This window comes from Gallinula chloropus (assembly GCF_964237585.1).
Source record: "Gallinula chloropus genome assembly, chromosome: Z".
NCBI lineage: Eukaryota > Metazoa > Chordata > Aves > Gruiformes > Rallidae > Gallinula > Gallinula chloropus.
This window is the reverse complement of record NC_140089.1, coordinates 35444805-35456458: the sequence shown is the minus strand read 5'-3', so window position 1 is coordinate 35456458 and position 11654 is coordinate 35444805.

Genomic DNA, 11654 nt, shown 5'->3' with positions numbered 1-11654 from the left:
ATTGTCATAGCTCACATACACTTCCATGATAACTCCAAATCACAGCACGTTTCCACTCCGAACGGCGACTGTGACAACAGCATTTTGGGGATCTGCCTTCTCAAAGGCGGCTGGGATTGACAGTGCTCCAAACAGCCCTGTCACAGCAAATGATCGCTCTTTCTCAGGAGGCTGGGAACTGCTCTGCACCCTCTTGGAGACGTTACATCTGCCTCCCCTGGGATGGGAAAGGGTGAGTATCACGGAAGGCCACTTTCCAGCACCTCTGGAGAAAAAGATACGATGAGGGGGAGCTTAATATTTTGGTTCACTTTTTTGGCTTCCACTTCCCTGGTGCTACCTGGGGGCACCTGAAAATAGCCCGTGCTACTAGGAGTGTGGCTCCTAGGCAGAGCACCCCTAAAGGAGAAGAAGAAACTGTAGAAATAGCATGGAGGAAGATAACAGTTTCACCATCTTTTTTTTTTTTCTCCCCTCTTTTTACTGATTAGTTACTTTACAATTTGTCAAGCTCTCTTTCAACTGAAAATTAACTTCAGGTGCTTTTACAGCCCTTGTAGCTCTCCTTCCCCTGTCCACCTAAGAATACATATTAAATCAGAGTACTCCTGAAAAACTCTGATTAAGTGGAAAGCACAAGGCTTTACAGCAACAGAGACCTAGATACACATGACTAGAAGGGGAAAGTAGAAAAAAGTTGCACAGCTGAAAACTTCCACTGCATTTTCTGCTGTAAGAGGAACAGGTGTAAAAAACCCTGCTAGCAAAATCCTGCCAGGCACTGTGGGTGTCAACATCCCATGTATGCAGACAGTTGGGCTGTGATCAGTGCTACAGAAATCCCACTGTCACAGGTCAAAAAGGCATGCTGAGCGGGCTCAACACAGTTTTAGAAATCCATTGTTGTTGCTTTTTCCTTGCAGTAAAATACATCCTGCCGCAGCACTGCCTCAATTCTTGCGTTAAAGATAACATTTGTATCAGGTTAGTATATGAGGTATGCCTTTTGGTATGTCCTTTAGCCAGCCCTTCATGTGGCTAGTCCTGACATCTTGCCTCAAAACCAACAAGCTCTGATCTCCTTTCAGGTCTGCCCACCAGTGTGACTGGTTCTTGAGTGGGTGTAACAAGACAGGTAAAGCATCTTCCAAACCTTAGAAGATGGAAACATGCTGGATTGAGGGCCTGGCACTGAAAAGCAAACATAGACCTTGGTCCTTGAGTAATATCTTTGGATAATCACTAGATACGTGCTACTTTTGCAAGGAAACACAGCACCCATGAACAGCTCCTGTATGTCTTCTCCTTTTTTCTGTATTCTTCCCCCAGACAATACGACTTAGTCCTAGGGGTCTCTTCCACTCAGTAGCATGATTTTCAGCATAGAAATAAATCAGTTTTAAACACTGATTTTATTAAAAAACAAAACAACCCCCAAACCAAACAAAACTAATTTAATCCTATTTATTCCTTGCTTTAGCCTGATGAACTCTATGTAAACATCTTCAGCAAAAGTAATATTGGAATAGGATATACCTGAACATCTCAGTGCGATAAGCTGCAGTGTGTTTCCAGTACAAGAGGAGAGCTTGGCAGATATCAGCAGCACAGGGGACTTCTTAACATGGCAGAATAGGAAACAAAACAAAAAGGGGAACTGGTGCCAATTTTGTAAGTGGATTTAAAGGGTAAATAAGTGCACTTTTCTCATTTTAAAAAATATTTATTCAGTCATCATTTTCAGGTGGTTTACCACAAAAGTCAGATTATACATGTGTTTTCCACCGATACCTCCTGATGCTCCTCACAAGAAACTAACTGAATGGAATTGATGCACCGCAGGAACAATCCTAGTTCCCTCCTTTATACAACTACATTAAAAATAAAAAGAATGGAGAATGAAGATGTATTACAAATTATAATAAGGCTATGTCAAGAACCTGGTTCTCTGAACCACTGAAGAAAAAGGGACAGTTTTCATGAACAGATTGCCAAGGCTACGTTTCGCCTTTCATTTAGCTGCTTGATTGAAATATTCATGTCTAAGTCCAGTTACAATTCAATTTTGATTGAAACTGACTAGGGAGAAAATACTAAATTTACTTAGACCTTGATTTTTAGGTCTCAACCATAGATTACTGCTAAAGCTGTTCTATTTTTTTTTTAATGAGTGGAAAGCACGTGAAATAGCAACAGAAAAACCCTAGTCCAATTTGATGGCTTGAAAGGGGGCTGAGAACCTGGATCCCCTAAGTCTATGTAAAAATCTACCCTTAGCCAGTATTCAGGGCCAGTCACTTAATCACTCTGTCCCTCAGCTTACTTGTGCAAATGATAGATTTCCATATTCCACTGACTGATAGGTTCTGCGGATTAAAAGCACCAGTACATTCACGTTGTTGCAATAGCAAAAATACAGTAAACCTTTTCAACTGCCTCATGAGGTAGGGTTGCTAATTTGCTAATTGATGCCTTTGCCCAAGCACCTATGAAGCTCCCCTGCCTGATACATCTCGACATAATACGGAGCGGTGCTAAGTATTGCAAACAGTGTGATTACCAGCTTCCCCAGTTTTACAAGGAGCTTGGACATGAGAAACAGAGAAAAATCTCCGTGGTGCTGCTACCACCGCAGCTTTGCTACTGAGATCATTGGCTTTGCCAGAAACCACACTGAATCTTGTGTGAAAACAAACAGCAGGGAATCCTGAGCGGCTTACCGACAACCCAGGGAGGAACCAGGGCAGCATTTTTTTCTTGTCTCAGCCTTGCACTGTGCAGTCTTGCAATTGACTGGGTGACGCAGCAGCAGAAATCAATTGAAAACTCTAATAAGGGCATCAGATACAACTCAAGGGAAGCAGGTGAAAAATATTGCAGATGACATAGCACTGCTGTCTGAGTATGTGATGGGAATGCAAGAAACAACTAGTAGGTCACAATCATGTCAGTCCCTTCTGGCCTCACCAATGTAGAGCAGTATGACCCTGCATGGGAGAGCTGGCATGTCAGAGAAGATGACCAGCTGGCCAAGACTGGCCTGCATAGACTTCCCAATGCAAAAATGCATCAAGGCTTGACTGGAAGAGTGACTGGATGAAAGAAAGGATGCTTTTGGCAAAGAGCGTGACAAATGCCAGTCAGAAGTGTCCACAGTCACTTGCAGCAGCCTTTGCAGAAACACTCAGTGGTCAAGGCGGCAGCTCTCTCTGCAAGGCAGGTGGGTGCACCACAAAGGGAGCGCAGGGAGGTTGCAGTCCTGCTGCCCTTTCCCTACCTGTGCCTGGGAGATGGCCAGGCTGCAGCTCAGTTTCTGACATTCTGGAACACTTCATTTTTGTTTAAACTCAAAACCAACCGCCCAAACTAGCCAGTACCCAAAGCTGAGTCACCCTTACTTGCACAGATTGAGTTTCAGTGAAACCGTTTTCTTAAGGACTCTGATAGAAATCCTTCTGTGCTTTCCGCTGATGGCAAGGAGTGACACACTCTCTCTTATTATTTTTTCTCTGTTATTTGTGCTACACAGATCACGGAATCACAGAACATTAGGGCTTGGAAGGGACCCTGAAAGATCATCTAGTCCAATGGTCCCTGCCGGAGCCTGGTTGTGTAACATTCCATGACAGGATAGTGTTTAATTACAGTAAAACATATTTCTAGAAAAGACATAGAAGAAAAAAGAGGGATTTTTTAAATATATATATAATCTATTTTATATAATGTATTAATTATATATATTATTTAAACATATACATTGATTATATATTATATTTTATTAGAAGTATGAATATAATATATTTATATTTGTATTTATGTATATAACCAGAATAGAAGCTGGGGACACCACGTAATCATGAGGCAGACACTTTGTCCTCTCTACTGAGCTCTGTGAACTCAGCTTCATTCTTCTAATTTTTAAATGGTACTTTAAGTAGTGAGATATGAGTGAACAAAACCTGAGAGAACCACAGAGATGGGAAGCCATGTAAGACAAGGAAGCAGAATAGTTGGCTCCATTACTCACACAGTAACCGAGTGCTTTAGATTAGAAAAGTCCTTTAAAACTTATTCGGGTTGCAGTCATCTTGAAGTGAGCTAAAGGCACTTCATAAAAGGCCTTCAAAATTCCAGAGAAAAGAAGTGCTGAGTATTGTTACTGTTTCTCCTGGCAAAAAGATCTCTACATGCAGGGCAGGAGAAAAGCTGAGAATCACATGTTGCCTGAGTAACATTCTGTTAAGCATTGGGCATCCTAGAAGGCAAGTAATCCATCTTAGGTGTAACATAGGTCTGGGTGAATAAAAAGCCAAAACTCTGATTCATTTCAAGAAGGTCAGGATTTCACACAGGAGGTATCCCTCCTTAGACACCAAATGGTTTATTAGTCCTGCTTCCAAAGCACTACTCTTACTGTCCTTTCTTGGCAGGGCCTTAATGCCTCCCTGTTTCCAAGTTTAATCCAAATATTTTATAACTGGTCAGATCTGGTTATCAATCACTGATTAAATTGACACAATTGCCTTTTCTGTGTTGTGTGTCCTCATATAAGATATAGTAGGCATTTCTGGCAAACTCGTATGCTCTAGGGTCTATCTTGTCATCCATCCAGCCTGCTAAATCAACAGGAAAACTCAGAGTGGACATCATACAGGAGAACAATATGGTGTCTTGCAGTTCCTTTGAGGTGCAGGAAAAGACTCTTCTGAAGGTGATTTCTGGTTTACATGGCACAGACCTTTGAAGTACACTCGATCTGGAATCAATTCAGGAATTTACAGATATGGGTTATCAGCCCTTGTTTATTCACAATGATGAGAAGAGTTTAATTAATACCATGCATATTAGTCAATTCTTTGCTTTTAAGCCTTACCTTTTGCCCATCAAGCAATCAATATGTATTTTAATCTTCTCCCCTTTTCAGACGTGGTTTTAACATTTCACAGAACAGAGTAGCAGACTTCACAATCATTAATTGCTATTACTAGCCCTTTCATTTTCTGAACATCAGCAGTTTCTATAAATTCCACTTTAATCCACACGTTATATTATCCATTCTTATTCACCACCTATTTCTGAAGTATTCTTTTTAAAACCTGCAGGGAGGGTCTAGACCAGAAATAGAATTTTTAATTTTTTTTTTTTTTTTTACAATTTCCTTACTATTCTCAGATGTTGTTATTTTACATGGAGAAAAAAAAAACAAATAAACTTCAGCTGTAGATATACTTCCATATCTACCTGCAAAACCTAAAATACAGATGAGGAAAATACAACTGTTTTCCCCACTACAAATACAATTAAGCTGTTAATTCTGGGATGTAGTCTGACTTTTTAACCTACGGAGTTCTAGGTGACAATTAAGTCCATATCAAAATGAAAGTGTTTGAAGGTCTGGCAGTTCATTTTCTACCAACAAACAGACGTATTCCTACTGATATTTGGTCACATGCAGCAGTTAATGAATCACAGAATCATAGACTGGTTTGGGTTGGAAGGGACCTCACAGATCATCTGCCATGGGCAAGGACACCTTCCAACAGATCAGGTTGCTCAGTGCCTCATCCAACACTGAGGGGCTTCCACAACCCCTCTGAGCAACTTGTTCCACTGTCCCCTCTCTGTTAATCAACAAAATCAACAGTTACAGGTAGATGTGGAAGAACAACTGTCACCATCTCATTTCCATTTTATTAATGCAGTTGAACTCAGATATAAAATGGACGTGGACAAGTAGGAGCAAGGTTCAGTGACGCAGGAGGAGTACAGTGCTGCTGTCTGGCCATGCAGGGATGGTGTTAGGCCCAGGTGGAGTTGAATCTGGCTAGGACTGTGAAGGGAAGTGTTCTACAAGAACATGAACAGCAAAAGGAAAATGTGAGTCCACTGCTGAATGGAGCTGGGAAACTGGCGATCACATAGATAAGGATGAGGTATTTGATGCCTCATTTTTGTCAGTTTTTACCAGTAAGAACTGCTTTCAGCAATCACAGGCCCCTCAGACCAGAGGGAAAATCTGGAGCAAGGAAGACTGACTTACCCCCAGTGAAGAAGGACATGGTTAGAGAGTGCATAGACAAGGTACTTCTATGTAAGTTCAAGATGGAAAATTTGGAGAACTACAGGCCCTTCACCATCAGCTCAATCATTAGGAAAGTGATGAACAACTGCTCCTGGACACTGATTCCAGACACATGAATGACAAGAAGGTGACTCTGAATAGTCACTGTGGATTTACAAAGGGAGGGTCATCTGTGACCAACCTCACTGCCTTCTAAAATACAGTGACTAGCTCGGTGGGTGAAGGAAAAGCAGTGGATGATGGTGTTTACCTTCATTTTAGCAAAGTCTTTGTCACTGTCTCCTATAACATCAGCATAGACAAGCTGGCAAAGTACAGGTTAGATAAGTGGATGGTGAAGTGGATTAAAAAGTGGTTGAACAATCAGGGTCAGTACTGCTCACCATCTTCATTACTCGTCTGGAGGATGGGATGAAGTGCATCCTCAGTGCGTTCACAGATGATATGGAACTGGGGAGTGTGATTGATAGTACCAGAGTGCTTTGCTGCAATTCAGAGGGACTTCAAAAATGTAGAGAACTGGGTAGCCAGGAACCAACAGGAATCTGACAAGGAGAAATGGAAAGTCCTGTAACTGGGGAGGAATAACTCCAGACACCAGTTAAGTGCTGGTCATCTGAGTGGAAAGTAGCTTTGCAGGAAAGGACATGGGAGTCCTGATGAGCAACAAGATGACCATGGGGCAGGAGTGCATTATTACAGCGTAAGAGGCCAAAAGTATCTTGGGCTGGTTTAGGCAGAGAATTGTCAGCAGGTTGAAGGTGATCCTTCCACTCTGCTCAGAAGTGGTGAGGCCACATCTGGAGTATTGTGTCCAGTTTCAGGCTTCCCAGTACAAAAGAAACATGGACATACTGGAACAACTCCTGTGCAGGGGCACGAAGATTATGAAGCCACTGAAGAAACTTTTGTATGAGGAGAGGCTGAGACAGCTGGGCCTTTTCAGCCTGGAGAAAGCAGGCTCAGAGAAATCTTATCCATGTGTATAAACACCCAACAGTAGGGAATGAAAAAGAGGGAACCAGACTCTCCTTGTGGTGCTGTGCTGCCCAGACACAGGGCCAGAGGCAAATGGGCACAAACTGAAATGCAGTAGGTTCCCTCTGAACATCAGGAAACATTTTTTTCACCGTGAGGGTAATCAAGCATGGCTGTAAATTACCCAGAGAGGCTGTGAAATCTTCATCCATGAAGATATTCAAAACCTAATTCAACACTGTCCTGGAAAACTTTCTCTAGCTGATCCTGCTCTCAGCAAGAGGGTCAGACTAGATGAGAGGTCCCTTCCAACCTTAACCATTCTGTGATTCTGTGATTTGTAAGCCAGTGGCTTGCCTGCAGTTATTTTTTGCAACAATTTATTTATTTGCTGCCTTGTTCTGTGACCCATAAGAATGATCACATCACTCGTGTGTGTGGTGGCATCATGGAACAGATGAAGTAATCATTATAGAATAGTACAATGGTTTGGGTTGGCAAGGACCTTAAATTTCCAACTACCCTGCCATGGGCAGGAACACTCTTCACTAGACCAGGCTGTCCAAAGCCTCATCCCACCTGTCTGTCAACACTTCCAGGCAGGCCACAGCCACAGCTTCTCTGGGCAACCAGTGAAGAATTTTTTTCTCCTTTATGTCTAATATAAATCTCCCCTCTTTCAGTTTAACCCCATTCCTTGACCTATCACTGCACTCCTTGATAAACACTCCCTCTCTTTCTTTCCTGCAGGCCCCCTTTGGGTCCTGGAAGGCTGCTATAAAAGTCTCCCCAGAGCCTTTGCCTCTTCAGGCTGAACAAGCCCAACTCTCTCAGCCTGTCTTCATAGGAAAGGTGCTCCAGCCCTCTGATCATCTTTGTGGTGCTCTTCTGGATTCATTCCAACATCTCAATATTTTTCTTGTACTGACCCCAGAGCTGGGCACCGTACTCCAGGTGGGGTGTCATGAGAGCAGAGTAGATGGGCAGAATCACCTCCCTGGACTTGCTGGTCATGCTGCTTTTGATGCAGCCCAGGATACAATTGGCTTTCTGTGCTGCAAACACACACTGATGGCTCGTGTCGAGCTTTGCATCAATCAACTCTCACAAGTCCTTCTCCTCAGGGCCAATCTCAATCCATCCTCTGTCCAGCCTGTAGTTGTGCTTGGGATTGCACTGACTCATGTGCACTACCTTGAACTCCATGCAGTTTGCAGAGGCCCACCTGTTAAGTCTGTCGAGGTCCCCCCTGATTGCATCCCTTCCCTACAGTGTGTTGACTACACCACACAGCTTGGTGCTGCAAGTAAACTCGCTGAGGGTGTGCTTGATCCCACTGTCCATGCCCATGATGTTAAACACTGCCAGTTCCCACACTGACCCCTGAGGAACGCCACTCATCACTGGCGTTGTTTTGGGTATTGAGCCATTGACCACAACTCTTTAGGCAAGACCACCTTGCCAATTCCTCATCCACCAAGTGGCCAGTCCACAGAAACAAGGATGTCATGCAGGTCAGTGCCAAATGCTTTTCACAAGTCCAGGTAGATGAAGTCAGTTGCTCTTCTCTTATCCACCAGCATTGTAACCCCACTGTAGAATGCCACTAAATTTGTTAGGTGCAACTTGCCCTTGGTGAAGCCATGCTAGCTGCCATCAATGATGTCCTTACTTTCCATGTGCCTGAACACAATTTCCAGGAGGATCTGCTCCATGATCTTGCCAGGAAGGTGCGACTGACCAACCTGTAGTTCTACATGTCTTCCTTTTTTCCCTTTTTGAAAATGGGGGTTCTGTTTCTCCTTTTCCAGTAAGTGGGAACTTCATCAGATTGCCACGACTTCTCAAATACGAACATTATGATCATGGCTTAGCAACTTTTTATCCATAGGTTCGCTCAGTGCTCATGGTTGCATCTCACCAGGTCACACGGACTTGTGCACCTTCCTTAGATGGTCTTGAACCTGATTTCCTATAGTGACTGGTTCTTCATCCTTACAGTTCTTTGCCTTCTGTGTCTTGGACATTGTAACTAGAGACCTTGCTGGTGAAGAGTGAGACAAAAAAGCATTGATTTCCTTGGCCTTTTTCATAGCCCATGTAACCAAGTTTCCCATTTCCTTCCAGAGGGGGTCCACATTATACCTCATCTTCCTTTTATCACAGGGATACTTAGAGAAACTTTTCTTGATGTTGCTAGACAGATTTAATACTATCAGAGATTTAGCTTTCTTAATCTGACCTCATGGTACTCTACCAACCAGGTCCCTGAAGAGGCTGAAGACTGCACTTCTGAAGTCCATGGTAGTGAGTTTGCTGTGTGCCCTCTTTGCTGCTGTAAGGAACTTGAACTCCACTGTAGCCAAGGTTGCCTTTGAACTTCACAACCTCTGCAATCCCCTCCTTGTTGGTGAGAACAAAGTACAACATGGCACCTCTCATCATTGTCTTCTCTATCACTTGGAGGGGGAAGTTATCATCAACGCATCTCAGGACCTTCCTGGATTGCTTATGCCCTGCTGTGTTATCTCTCCAACAGATATTGGAGGGTCCATGAGGACCTGAGCTTGGAACGTGAAGCTTTTCCAGTCTGTCTACAGAAGATCTCATCTGCTTGGTGTCCCTGGTCAGGTAGCCTGTAGCAGACCCCCCCAGTACAGTGTCACCTATCCCTGCCCTCCCTTTAATCCTGAACCATAAGCTCTTGACGAGCTTCTCATCCATGTCCAAGCAGAACTCCAGGCACACCAGCTAGTCATTGACATAGAGGGCAACACTTAGTCTCCCCTGCCCGTCCTTCCTAAAGAGACAGTATCCTTCCATCCCAACATGCCAGCCATAGGAGCAATCCCACCACGTCTCTCTAATGCCAACAAGACCATAACCCCACAGGCACGTGCATGTCTCCATCTTCTCTTGTTTGCTCCCAATGTTGCGTGTGGTCGCACTGAGGCATTTCAGCTGGGCCCCCGATGAAGGTGACTGAGTGGCTGGAATTCCTTCGATATACTCACAGACTCCCCAGGGAAGGGGTCACAGCCCTGAGCTTGGCTGAGTTCGGGAAGTGTCTGGATGCTCCACTCAGTCACATGCTCTGACTTGGCTGGCCCTGTGTGGAGCCAGGAGTTGGACTCAATGATCCTTATGTGTCCCTTCCAACTCAGCGTATTCCATGATTCTACTTCTCCAGCGTTTCCCTGATGGTTCCCACAAGAGACAAACAGCTTCTTCACAAACCGAACACTCTTGGGTACTGCAAGCTAGGACAGCACACACGACTGTCAGGATATGTCAGGATATGCTCATCCTCTCATTTTCTGTGGACACAAATATCAGGTTTCCCAACGAAGCAGTTCCTCTCCAACCTTTGATGAGCCTGTCAGCTGCATGTGTGTGTACTGCTGTGTCTCATCACTGCTGGGCACTGCACGCTGCACTTTCCACATACGTGTCCAGGGAATGGCCAGATTTTAATGACCTTCTTTTTTCCATCACCTTTGCAATCCTCTAGGTCCAATCTTGGAACTTTCTAATTAACGTCTACATAGCATAATGAATTTGATTGTTTTAAGAAAAGCAGCTGAGTTTGCATAATAATGGTAAACCAATGCTGCCCCTGGGGACAGGACACTTAGATTCAGACAAACCCCTCACGATATGAACAACTGGGGCAAAGAAAAAGTGTTAAAATACCACTTAGAACTGACTTATGTTGTTAGTCAGAACAAGAAACCTGGGGTATCACCCCATTTACAACCCAATCAAGAGACCCTGTATTTCTGACAGAATGTTTAAACTGCTGTAATACAGGGGCACTTCTAGAAACACTCAGAGCTGCATTATCTGCACATAGATATAAAGAGACACAGAAATATAGAGAATTGGAGATATTTCCCTCTTCCCTTCCCTTCCCTTCCCTTCCCTTCCCTTCCCTTCCCTTCCCTTCCCTTTCCCTTTCCCTTTCCCTTTCCCTTTCCCTTTCCCTTTCCCTTTCCCTTTCCCTTTCCCTTTCCCTTTCCCTTTCCCTTTCCCTTTCCCTTTCCCTCCTTCACTCTGGAAAAGGCAGAATTTTGATTGTGAAAATCAATATACATAAACAATTTAAGGGGAAAAAACCAGATATACAGGAAACTAAGAATTGGAAACTGTAAAAAAAATATCTTGTGAAAGCCATACAGACACTTTCTCAGGATTGCAGCTCAGATTCCAGTTTAAACCCAAGTAGTTCCCCATATTTCATTTTCATGTCTGTAAGATTTATATCTGAGACCCTCAGACTTGTCCATAACATTAGTCGCTAAATTGGATGTGAATTAGACAGCTGGTTTAATGAAACAGATGACTAGCAGCTGCTCAAAGAAATAAGTTTGTATTTGACTAGCTCACATGGTGAACAGTAACTACTCTATGAACTTTGTCAGAGGTTCTCATAGACTCAGACAGAGGTAGAAACCATTTCAGTTATTAAAAGAAACCAAGTCTTTCTGTGCAGCACCAAAAAAGAGGGAACTCCTCCCTTTCAAATTATAAATCTTTATAGTGCAATGCTTTATGGCTAGGAAGAGGACTTCAGACACTTTTCAAATAACCCCAG